Source organism: Nerophis lumbriciformis, linkage group LG03 (assembly GCF_033978685.3).
Source record: "Nerophis lumbriciformis linkage group LG03, RoL_Nlum_v2.1, whole genome shotgun sequence".
NCBI lineage: Eukaryota > Metazoa > Chordata > Actinopteri > Syngnathiformes > Syngnathidae > Nerophis > Nerophis lumbriciformis.
The window spans coordinates 27,168,760-27,182,500 of NC_084550.2; the positions used below are offsets into that span (position 1 = coordinate 27,168,760).

The following is a 13,741-nucleotide window of genomic DNA, read 5'->3' on the forward strand; positions in this document are numbered from 1 at the left end:
TCTTGTAAAATTTTGACTTGCGTTGAGTAAAATGACGACTTTTATTATAACACTGCCAAAATTCGACGTTTTTCTTGTGAAATTGTGACCTTTTTCTTGTGAAATTCCAACTCCTTTTTCACAACAAGTTTTTTTTATATGTGCATAGTATGTATATATTATTAATGTTGTAAATACACTTCTTTATATATCTTGAAAGGCTGGTCCTAAAGAGGGAGGTTTTTTCTCAGGTCTCCAGAAGGTACGAACTACATGAAAGTGTGTGTGCGGCGCGGATGCACAATTACCAAGCAGGCAAAGAATCGATAGGTGCCTGCTGACAGATGGATTAGCACGGTAAACAGATGATACACACACCGCTAAATTATTCATCTGCTGAACGCCGGGCTGGGATTCCTCACACGGCGAGTGACGGCGGAGATGAGGAAGGGGGGATGGAAGGACGGAGCACTTGAGGAGAAGAGCAGGGAAGGGCAATGGACAAAAGACAGACTTGGACCACAACCTGGGATTCGTCGAGGCGGAGCACATGGAGGGGGGGGTCAACGTGAAGTGCGGCGAGAGACGTCCTAGATACGGGACGCGCCTCTCGCGTGAGCAAACACTCATCCTCCTCATCCCCCGTCTCCTCCTCGAGTGCGGCCAAATCCGTGATGATGGTGTGTTTATGCCTCTAACAAGGCCGGCGCCATCAATGCAATCGGACACGCTTGCGAGCACGCACAGCAGGGGATCAACGCCATCAGCAACCATGTTGTGCTAACAAACAAAAACGCAGGAAAATTAGCGTTTTTTTTTAATCAAAGGCTAATTTGAAGAAGTCCATGTTTTAGTTGCATGGAGCTCTGAGAAATGGAGAAAAACCGCAGCTCTCTTGGCCCGTGTTCCGCCATTCCACGCTTCATGGGGAATTATGTTTGTGCCACAACAATCAAAACAGCAGGTAACGGACAGAATTGTAATCAGTCTGTTCCTTTTTTCCCCCCCCCAATTTCCTTGTTGTTGTTTGTTTTGCTGATCCGGGTTGCAATTACCGTATTTTTTGGACTATAAGGCACACTTAAAATCATTTCATTTTTTCAAAAATCAACAGTGTGCCTTATAACCCAGTTTGAAAAATGTCCAATTCATTTTGAATGGAAAAAAATGTCCCGAAAACCTGGAATTCTGGGAAAACCGGGAATTTTTCCAGTTCAAAAATATAACTTCGTTTTTTGTCGGTTTTTTTAACACATAAAAATCAGGCTTGGATCAGACAAATAAGTAAATAATTGACAACAATTTAATTTCCCTTTAATTATGTGCTAGAATGAATAAACTACACTATAGGCAATTCCTGGAGGACTTGCGTGTGAATGCTCCAATGCTGAAGTTGAACTGAAATGCTGGATTTTTTTTTAGAATTGTTGGATAGCACACATTTCCCGAACAGGCTGAATATTTTGAAGTTGGAACAATTTGAATCAGATGAAAAATGTGGAAGTTGTGGAACTTTGAAGAATGTCCCATTCATTTCAATGGGAATTTCCCCCCAAAATTGGGAATTTTCGGGAATTTTTTTTGGAAAATGGTGAAAAACTTGAATGAGATGAAATGGTTGGTGTTGGAATTTTTCAAATCGGTCAAGAAATAGTAGTGACATTTTGAATTGAGAAATGGTTTTACGGAATTTCGGGAAAACCGGGAATTTTTCCAGTTCAAAAAACAATTTTGTTTTTTGTCCTGATTAAGAGGAATGTTTGGACGGTGGAACGGTTGAAGTTGGTTGAAAAATGTGGGAGGAGTAATCGCCAGAAAAAAAGGTGGAAATAGGGCTTTGGAAAACCAGGAATTCGGGAAAATCCTGGATTTTTTTTTAACTTGGAAAAAGGGTAGTTTACATTTCCAGAATGGAGGAATGTGTTGAAGGTGGAATGGGTTGAATAGGTTGAAAAATGTGGAAATAGTGGAAGTTTGAAAAATGGCCAATTAATTTTGAATGGGGAAAAAATGTACCAGAAAACCTTGAATTCTGGGAAAACCGGGAATTTTTCCAGTTCAAAAATATAGCTTCGTTTTTTTGTCTTTTTTTTAACACATAAAAATCAGGCTTGGATCAGACAAATAAGGGACTTCAAAATAATTGACAACAATTTAATTTCCCTTTAAGTATGTGCTAGAATGAATAAACTACACTAATAGGCAATTCCTGAAGGATTTGCGTGTGAATGCTCCAATGCTGAAGTTGAACTGAAATGCTGGAATTTTTTTTTAGAATTGTTGGATAGCACACATTTCCCGGACAGGCTGAATATTTTGAAGTTGGAACGATTTGAATCGGATGAAAAATGTGGGAGTTGTGGAACTTTGAAGAATGTCCCATTCATTTCAATGGGAATTTCCCCCCAAAATTGGGAATTTTCGGGAATTTTTTTGGAAAATGGTGAAAAATGTGAATGGTCTGAATGAGATGAAATGGGTAGTGTTGGAATTTTTCAAATCGGTCAAGAAATGTTGAAGTAGTAACATTTTGAATTGAGAAATGGTTTAGGGAATTTCGGGAAAACCGGGAATTTTTCCAGTTCAAAAATATAACTTCGTTTTTTTGTCGGTTTTTTTAACACATAAAAATCAGGCTTGGATCAGACAAATAAAGGACTTCAAAATAATTGACAACAATTTAATTTCCCTTTAATTATGTGCTAGAATGAATAAACTATACTAATAGGCAATTCCTGGAGGATTTGCGTGTGAATGCTCCAATGCTGAAGTTGAACTGAAATGCTGGAATTTTTTTTTTGAATTGTTGGATAGCATACATTTCCCGAACATGCTGAATATTTTGAAGTTGGAACGATTTGAATCAGATGAAAAATGTGGGAGTTGTGGAACTTTGAAGAATGTCCCATTCATTTCAATGGGAATTTCCCCCAAAATTGGGAATTATCAGGGATTTTTTTCTTGAAAATGGTAAAAAAATGTGAATGGTCTGAATGAGATGAAATGGTTAGTGTTGGAATTTTTCAAATCGGTCAAGAAATGTTGAAGTAGTAACATTTTGAATTGAGAAATGGTTTAGGGAATTCCTGGAATTTCGGGAAAACCGGGAATTTTTCCAGTTCAAAAATATAACTTCGTTTTTTTGTCGGTTTTTTTAACACATAAAAATCAGGCTTGGATCAGACAAATAAGGGACTTCAAAATAATTTACAACAATTTAATTTCCCTTTAATTATGTGCTAGAATGAATAAACTACACTAATAGGCAATTTCTGAAGGATTTACGTGTGAATGCTCCAATGCTGAAGTTGAACCGAAATGCTGGAATTTTTTTTTTTGAATTGTTGGATAGCACACATTTCCCGAACAGGCTGAATATTTTGAAGTTGGAACGATTTGAATCAGATGAAAAATGTGGAAGTTGTGGAACTTTGAATAATGTTCCATTCATTTCAATGGGAATTTTCCCCCAAAATTGGGAATTTTCGGGAATTTTTTTTGGAAAATGGTGAAAAACTTGAATGAGATGAAATGGTTGGTGTTGGCATTTTTCAAATCGGTCAAGAAATAGTAGTAACATTTTGAATTGAGAAATGGTTTTACGAAATTCCTGGAATTTCGGGAAAACCGGGAATTTTTCCAGTTCAAAAAAAAAACTTCGATTTTTGTCCTGATTAAGAGAAATGTTTGGACGGTGGAACGGTTGAAGTGGGTTGAAAAATGTGGAAGGAGTAGTCGCCAGAAAAAAGGGTGGAAATATGGCTTTGGAAAACCAGGAATTCTGGAAAATCCTGGAATTTTTTTTTTTATTGGAAAAAAGGTGGTTTAAATTTCCATAATGGAGGAATGTGTTGAAGGTGGAATAGTTTGAATCGGTTGAAAAATGTGGAAATGGTGGAAGTTTGAAAAATGGCCATTTCATTTTGAATGGGGAAAAATGTCCCCTTAAAATCCTTTCGTTTTCTTAAATCTCGACAGTGCGCCTTCTAACCCGGTCCGCCTAATGTACGACATCATTCTGGTTGTGCTTACCGACCTCGAAACAATTTTATTTGGTACATGGTGTAATGATAAGTGTGACCAGTAGATGGCAGTCACACAAGAGATATGTGTAGACTGCCATATGATGGCAGTCACACAACCGTTCTAGATATATAAAGAAGTGTATTTACAACATTAATAATATATACATACGATGCACATATAAAACAAAAGCTTGTTGTGAAAAAGGAGTTGGAATTTCACAAGAAAAAGGTCACAATTTCACAAGAAAAACGTATAATTTTGGCAGTTGTAATAAAAGTTGTCATTTTACTCAACGCATGTCACAATTTTACAAGAAAAACAGAACATTTGTGCAATATTATAGTAAAAATTGCAATTTTACTCTAATAGTCGCAAATTTACAAGAAAAGCATAACATTTTGGCAATTTTATGAAAATAATCGTAATTTTACTCGACAAAAGTCACAATTTTATAAGAAAACTTACTAATTAGGGCAATATAATAATAATCAGAATTTTACTTGGCAAAATGATGACAAAAGTCATAATTTTACTCAAAAAATGTCACTATTTTACAACAATAACAACATTTGCAAGAAAAGCTTAACATCTGGGCAATTTCATGAAAAGAGTTGTAATTTAACTCGACAAAAGTCACAATTTTATAAGAAAACTTAAAAATGTTGGTAATATTATAATATTTAGAATTTTACTTGGCAAAATTATGACAAAAGTCATAATTTTACTCAAAAAAATTCACTATTTTACTAGAACAACCAAAAAAATTGGCAATATTGTGATAAAAGTCAGAATTTTACATGACAAATGTCACCATTTTGCATTAAAAAGTAATAATTTGACATAAAAAAACTAACAATTTTACGAGAAAATTTTGCAATATTACAGAAACAGAAAGAATATGAGAAATTGTTCCCAATTTTATAAGAAAAAAGTCGACACATTTTGAGAAAAAGACTGCTTTTAGTTAATTTGTTGTTTGTAATTGTTTTTTAATCTTCATTATTTACTTCGTTATTACAGTGTCTATATATATATATATATATATATATATATATATATATATATATATATATATATATATATATATATATATATATATGTGTATTTTTTTTTTTAAATTAATTTTGGCCATTTCAATTTCTTACCCACAGTTGTTTTTTCATATGTTGACCAGAGGGGGGGGGTACTTCAAATGTTTACACACACTTGTTATTTCATATGTTGACAGTCAATTTTTTTTATGGGGCCACCCTCATGTTGACCAGCAGGGGTGCAAATGAGACATTGTCTATTAGATGCAATGTTATTGGGACCATGATTTATGTCATCACTTGTTCACACCTCCCAATATGGAAGATACTTTTCCTTCTTCATGTCTCAAGAAGGGCGGGAATACAAGAACACAAACACACTGTTCTTTGGCATCATGGCTACTATCAGCAGGAACCAATCGGATTTGATGAATAATTCAATATTAAAGAGGGTGTGACCGTGCAGGACCGGGCGGGGTGGGGCCCCTCTGCCAAGCCAGTGGGCCCTTTTTGGAAACAGTGTGTGGGTGGGTGAAAGTGAAGCGTGGGGGGGTGGGGGGGGTCTGTCACACTAGACTGCATCCACAAACTGCTGCAGATTAGATTACTAAGGAGGAGAGGAGAGGAGGGGAGGGGTGTGGAGAGGAAGCAAGAAGGATATAAGGACAGAATGCAAGGAGGGAGGAGGGATGGAGAAAAATAAAAGGATGCAGGAGAATATTAAAAAGAGACAAAATGCACGGAATGAATACTTTCACTCAAAGGGTTTTTTTAAATGTTTGACTTCTGGGCCCAACTTTTCCACTACAGAGGGGCCCGGGGGGCCTATGTAGATATTAACAATAAATTAGTAATTTACTCATGATTTGAATGATATTCAAAAATGTTATAATGTGTTAATCACAAAGACTATTATTTATTTAACACATAAAAATCAGGCTTAGTTCAGACAAATAAGGAACTTCAAAATATCTGACAACAATCTAATTTAATTTAATAAACTACAATAATAGGCAATTCCTGAAGGAATTGCGTGTGAATGCTGCAATGCTGAAGTTGAACTGAAATGCTGGAATTTCTTTTAGAATTGTTGGATAGCACACATTTCCCGAACAGGCTGAATATTTTGAAGTTGGAACGATTTGAATCAGATGAAAAATGTGGAACTTTGAAGAATGTCACATTCATTTCAATGGGAATTTCCCCCCAAAATTGGTAATTTCGGGATTTTTTTTTTTAAATGGTAAAAAAAAATCTTGAATGAGTTGAAACGGTTGGTTTATGGAATTTTTCAAATCAGTGGAGATATGTTGAAGTAGAAACGTGTTAAAATTGTATTACGGCATTTCAGGAAAACCGGGAATTTTTTTCAGTTTAAAAAAACAACTTCGTTTGTTGTCCTGATTAAGAGGAATGTTTTGACGGTGGAACGGTTGAAATGCAGTGAAAAATTAATTTTGAATGGGGAAAAATGTCCCAGAAAACCTGGAATTCCGGGAAATCTGGGAAATGTTTTGGAATTTGTCAAGAAAAACCCGCGATTCCCGAATAGGCTGAACAGTTTGAAGTCGGAACTGTTTGAATTGGGTGAAAAATGTGGGAGTTGTGGAACTTTGAAGAATGTCCCATTTATTTCAATGGGAATTTCCCCTAAAAATTGGGGATTTCTGGAATTTTTTGGGGAAAATGGTGCAAAAAATGTTGAATGATTTGAAAAGGTTGGTGTTGGAATTTTTCAAAACGGTCGAGAAATGTTGAAGTAGTACTATGTTGAAAAAAGGGTGGAAATGGGACTTTGGAAAACCAGGAATTCTGGAAAATACTGGAATTTTTTGGAACTTGAAAAAAGGGTAGTTTAAATTTCCAGAATGGAGGAATGTGTTGAAGGTGGGATGCTTTGAATAGGTTGAAAAATGTGGAAATGGTGGAAGTTTGAAAAATGGCCAATTCATTTTGAATGGGGAAAAATGTCCCGGAAAACCTGGAATTCCGGGAAATCTGGGAAATGTTTTGGAATTTGTCAAGGGAAAGCCCGCGATTCCCAATTTGGCTGAACAGTTTGAAGTCAGAACGGTTTGAATCGGGTGAAAAATGTGGGAGTTGTGGAACTTTAAAGAATGTCCCATTCATTTCAATAGGAATTTCCCCCAAAATCGGGAATTTTCGGGATTTTTTTTTTTGAAAATGGTAAAACAAATCTTGAATGGTCTGAATGAGTTGAAATGGTTGGTGTTGGAATTTTTCAAATCGGTGGAGATATGTTGAAATAGTAACGTGTTAAAATTGTATTACGGAATTTCTGGGAAACCAGGAATTTTTCCAGTTAAAAAAAACAACTTTGTTTGTTGTCCTGATTAAGAGGAATGTTTTGACGGTGGAACGGTTGAAATGCGTTGAAAAATTCATTTTGAATGGGGAAAAATGGCCCGGAAAACCTGGAATTCCGGGAAATCTGGGAAATTTTTGGAATTTGTCAAGGGAAATCCCGCGATTCCCGAATAGGCTGAACAGTTTGAAGTCAGAACTGTTTGAATCGGGTGAAAAATGTGGGAGTTGTGGAACTTTGAAGAATGTCCCATTCATTTCAATGGGAATTTCCCTAAAAAATTGGGAATTTCTGGATTTTTTTTTGAAAATGGTATAAAAAAAACCAAACTTGAATGGTCTGAAATGGTTGGTGTTGGAATTTTTCAAATCGGTCGAGATATGTCGAAGTAGTAATGTGCTAAAATTGTATTACGGAATTCCTGTCATTTCGTGAAAACCGGGAATTTTTCCAGTTCAAAAAAACAACTTTGTTTTTTGTCCTGATTAAGAGGAATGTTTTGATGGAGGAACGGTTGAAGTGGGTGGAATAATTATTTTTTAATGGGGAAAAATGTCCCATAAAACCTGGAATTCCGGGAAATCTGAGAAATGTTTGGAATTTGTCAAGGGAAAGCCCGCGATTCCCGAATAAGCTGAACAGTTTGACCTACTCAGTGGCCTAGTGGTTGGAATGTCTGCCCTGAGATCGGTAGGTTGTGAGTTCAAACCCCGGCCGAGTCATACCAAAGACTATAAAAATGGGACCCATTGCCTCCCTGCTTGGCACTCAGTATCAAGGGTTGGAATTGGGGGTTAAATCACCAAAATGATTCCCGGGCGCGGCCACTGCTACTGCCCACTGCTCCCCTCACCTCCCAGGGGGTGATCAAGGGTGATGGGTCAAATGCAGAGAATAATTTCGCCACACCTAGTGTGTGTGTGACAATCATTGGTACTTTAACTTTAACTTTAACTTTAAGTCGGAACGGTTTGAATCGGGTGAAAAATGTGGGAGTTGTGGATCTTTGAAGAATGACCCATTGATTTCAATTGGAATTTCCCCCAAAATTGAGAATTTGTGGAATTTTATTTGGAAAATGGTAGAAGAAATCTTAAATGAGTTGATATGGTTGGTGTTGGAATTTTTCAAATCGGTCGAGAAATGTTGAAGTAGTAACATGTTGAATTGAGAAATGGTTTTACGGAATTCCTGAAATTTCGGGAAAACCGAGAATTGTTGCAGTTAAAAAAACAACTTCGTTTTTTTGTCCTGATTAAGAGGAATGTTTTGACGGTGGAATGGTTGAAATGCGTTGAAAAATGTGGAAGGAGTAATCACCAGAAAAAAGAGTAGAAATAGGGCTTTGGAAAAGCAGGAATTCTGGAAAATCCTGGAATTTTTTGGAACTTGGAAAAAGGGAAGTTTGAATTTCCAGAATGGAGGAATGTGTTGAAGGTGGAATGGTTTGAATCGGTTGAAAAATGTGGAAATGGTGGAAGTTTGAAAAATAGCCAATTCATATTGAATGGGGAAAAATGACCTGGAAAACCTGGAATTCTGGGAAAACCGAGAATTTTTCCAGTTCAAAAAATAACTTCATTGTTTGTCCTGATTAAGAAGAATGTTTTGACGGTGGAATGGTTGAAATGCGTTGAAAAATGTGGAAGGAGTAGTCGCCAGAAAAAAGAGTAGAAATAGGGCTTTGGAAAAGCAGGAAATTCTGGAAAATCCTGGAATTTTTTGGACCTTGGAAAAATGGTAGTTTAAATTTCCAGAATGGAGGAATGTGTTGAATGTGGGATGGTTTGAATAAGTTGAAAAATATGGAAATGGTGGAAGTTTCAAAAATGGCCAGTTCATTCAGGTAGCTAATCGCTTTGTAGATATCGGAAACAGCGGGAGGCAGCGTACAGGTAAAAAGGTGTCTAATGCTTAAACCAAAAATAAACAAAAGGTGAGTGCCCCTAAGAAAAGGCATTGAAGCTTAGGGAAGGCTATGCAGAACCAAACTAAAACTGAATTGGCTAGAAAGTAAACAAAAACAGAATGCTGGACGACAGCAAAGACTTACTGTGGAGCAAAGACAATGTACATCCGAACATGACATGACAATCAACAATGTCCCCACAAAGAAGGATAAAAACAACTGAAATATTCTTGATTACTAAAACAAAGTAGATGCGGGGAAATATTGCTCAAAGGAAGACATGAAACTGCTACAGGAAAATACCAAAAAAAGAGAAAAAGCCACCAAATTAGGAGCGCAAGACAAGAAGTAAAACACTACACACAGGAAAACAGCAAAAAAGTCCAAATAAGTCAGGGTGTGATGTGACAGTACACCTACTTTGAGACAAGAGCTATACTGATACATGCTTGGTTATGCTTTAAAATCATATCCAACAATTGCGACAACGACTTTTTACTGTCATTTTTTAATGATTTCTGCTGGTGGGGTGCCTCCGCATTTTTTCCACGCAAAAAATGTGCCTAAACACTGATTTAGAGGGCACAACAAAGTACCCTCAATCTGTTGACTCAATTATTAGCTATTTACTTTTATATTTGTATTTACTTTTATATATATTTTTACATATATTTTTATATTTGAATGCATGAAAGAAGCCAAGCATATGTGTTCTTGTCCTAGATAAGGATTGTGAATGATAAACAGCACATCTCCTTAACAACTATTGCGTATTTTCCGGTATGACTGCTCTAATAACATGGTAAAATTTTGTGACATTTAGACTGTATTTTTTTTTACGTACTTTGCGGAAACACAAACAAGCACATCAAGTCAACTTGTTTTTCCACTCTACTGGTACTTTAAGAGAACACACACACACACACACACACACACACACTCACACACACACACACACACACACACACACACACACACACACACACACACACACACACACACACACACACACACACACACACGTCTGTGTTAAAGTGGAGTGGCTGACAGTCATCGCAACTACGACAACAGCACACGGAAATACACAAACAAGTGTTAAAAATCATGAATTGTGACAACTGTGTGAATATAATAGGGGAGCAGTTATGGACTCTACTGGATGGGCATGACAGCTACCAGATGTGTGTGTGTGTGTGTGTGTGTGTGTGTGTGTGTGTGTGTGTGTGTGTGTGTGTGTGTGTGTGTGTGTGTGTGTTCTTGTATTTCTACCCTTCTTGAGACACCAACAAGGAGGTGTGAACAAGTGATGATATAAATCATGGTCCCAATAACATTGCATCGAATAGAGAGCCAAATACTAGAGTCCGTGAACATTTATCCAAAGTCAGGATTTTTTTGTTGTTTACAAAAGTAAAGCTTGACAGGTACAAAGGCAGCAATATATGATAAAAGAAGACGTCAGCTAAAGAAGGACTTCCCTATTCATCCCCGCCAGGTGAACGGCTGATTTGACCACTTCCTGTGCTGACGTAAGACAAGCCATATGTGACCATAGGATGAACAAATACTAAGACTATAGTGGACATTAACACTTAGCTTCTACAGCTGGGTTGCCCAAAGTGCGGCACAGGGGCCATCTGTGGTCCCTGACTCCTTTGTCATCGGCCTTAAGAACATTACAAAAAACGAAAAATAGAGAATGTCTCATTTGCACCCCTGGTGGTGAAATCTGTCAAAATGAGGGTGGTCCCAAAAAGGAGGGATTTTTCACATTGACTGTGTGTCTCTTTTAAAAGTGCTCCCCCTCTGGTCAACATATGAAATAACAAGTGTGTGTAAAAATTTGAAGTGCTCCCCCTCTGGTCAACATATGAAATAACAAGTGTGTGTAAGAAATTGAAATGCGCCCCCTTTGGCCAAAATTAATTAAAAAATAAAAATAAATATACTATAAAGAAATAGAGACATAATGAAGATTAGAAAACAATTACAAACAAAAAATTCAACAACAAAAAAAATTTCTTTTTCTCACAATGTGTCGACTTTTTTCTTATAAAATTGGGAACAATTTCTCATATTCTTTCTGTTTCTGTAATATTGCAATATTTTCTCGTAAAAATTATTACATTTTTATGGAAAATTATGACTTTTATGTAAAGATATGACTTTTTATGCTAAATTATGACTTTTTATGTAAAATTATAACATTTTAATGCAAAATGGTGACATTTGTCATATAAAATTCTGACTTTTATCACAATATTGCCAATTTTCCTGTAAAATGGTGACATTATTTGGGTAAAATTATGACTTTTGTTATCATTTTGCCAATTAAAATTCCGATTATTATTATAATATTGCCAACATTTTCTTGTAAAATTGTGACTTTTGTTGAGTAAAATTACGACTCTTTTCATTAAATTGCCAAAATGTGAAGCTTTTCTTGTAAAATTGTGACTGTTATTGAGTCAAATTCCAACTTTTATAATAATATTGCCAATTTTTTTGTTCTTGTAAAATAATGATATTTTTTGAGTAAAATTATGACTTTTGTCATAGTTTTGCCAAGTAAAATTCCGATTATTATTATAATATTGCCAAAATGTTAAAGTTTTCTTGTAAAATTATGACTTTTGTTGAGTAAAATTACGACTCTTTTCCTAAAATTGCCAAAATGTTAAACTTTTCTTGTAAAATTGCGACTGTTATTGAGTAAAATTCCAACTTTTATCATAATATTGCACAAATGTTCAGTTTTTCTTGCAAAATTTCGACTTTGCGTCGAGTAAAATGAGGACTTTTTTTATAACACTGCCAACATTCTACGTTTTTCTTGTGAAATTGTGACCTTTTTCTTGTGAAATTCCAACTCATTTTTCACAACAAGCTTTTTTTATATGTGCATAGTATGTATATATTATTAATGTTGTAAATACACTTCTTTATATATCTAGAAAGGCTGGTCCTAAAGAGGGAGGCTTTTTTCTCAAAGTGTGTGTGCGCGTGTGTGTGTGTGTGTGTGTGTGTGTGTGTGTGTGTGTGTGTGTGTGTGTGTGTGTGTGTGTGTGTGTGTGTGTGTGTGTGTGTGTGTGTGTGTGTGTGTGTGGCACTGACAGGGAGGCAACTTGAGAGGGACAAGGCTTTTAACATCTGGCTAAGCACTGACAGGAAGACACACACACACACACACACACACACACACACACACACACACACACACACACACACACACACACACCAGTCCTAATTATTAGAACACTCTTACTTAACTTAACCCCGCCACTGGACCGTGACAGGCAGAGATGGAGGGTGGTGGTGTGTGAGGACACACAAGGATGACCGTTTGTGTCTCCTTGACAGAATGCTTTAACCCCTCATGTGCCGCAGCATAGAGTGAATGGATAAAGACTAGGACTGGGATGGATACAAAGATCATTATCGTGTTATCATAAATTTAAATATTTGTCATGACTAGGGTTGTCCTGATTCCAATATTTCAGTACCGGTACCAGAATGTATTTTGATACTTTTCTAAGTAAAGGAAACCACAAACAATTTCATTATTGTCTTTATTTGAACAAAAAAATGTTAGTGTACTTGAAACATATGTTTATTATTGTCATTTAGTCCTTAAATAAAATAGTGAACATACTAGACAACTTGTCTTCTAGTAGTAAGTAAACAACGTTGTTGTGCAAAGTAACACTATGAACGGAAAAAAAATAAAAACATTACTGTATTTGAAATTTTCTAATAAAGTAGTCAAACAAAAATGTCAAAATAACACTATGAACTAGTGTTGTCCCGATACAAATATTTAGGTACCGGTACCAACATGTATTTCAATACTTTTTTATGAATAAAGGGGACCACAAAAAATGTCATTATTGTCTTTATTTGAACAAAAAATGTTAGTGTACATGAAACATATGTTTATTATTGTCATTTAGTCCTTACATAAAATAGTGAACATACTAGACAACTTGTCTTTTAGTAGTAAGTAAACAAACAAAGACTCCTAATTAGTCTGCTGACGTATGCAGTAACATATTGTGTCATTTATACACCTATTATTTTGTACACATTATGAGGGACAAACTGTAAAAAATGGATTATTTATCTACTTGTTCATTTACTGTTAATATCTGCTTATTTTCTCTTCTAACATGTTCTATCTACACTTCTGTTAAAATGTAATAATCACTTAATCTTCTCTTCTTTGATACTTGACATTAGTTTTGGATGATACCACACATTTAGATATCAAAGTTATACCAAGTAGTTACAGAATCATACATTGGTCATATTCAAAGTCTTATTATAGGACATATTTCCTGCTTTATAAATATAATATGAATTACAAAAAAACAAAAAAAAGATTTTGTGATGATAAAAAAATATCAATGTAATCATGGTAGTATCGCTTTTGTACTTGGTATCATTACAGTGGATGTCAGGTGTAGATCCATC

The 13,741-nt window shown here is 35.7% G+C and overlaps 1 protein-coding gene across 7 annotated transcripts in view; it reads right to left on the reverse strand.

Annotated features, from left to right (window-relative positions):
* Window positions 1–13,741, reverse strand: part of rnf220a (ring finger protein 220a) — a 482,952-nt gene that overhangs the window by 422,951 nt on the left and 46,260 nt on the right. The window lies entirely within an intron of this gene.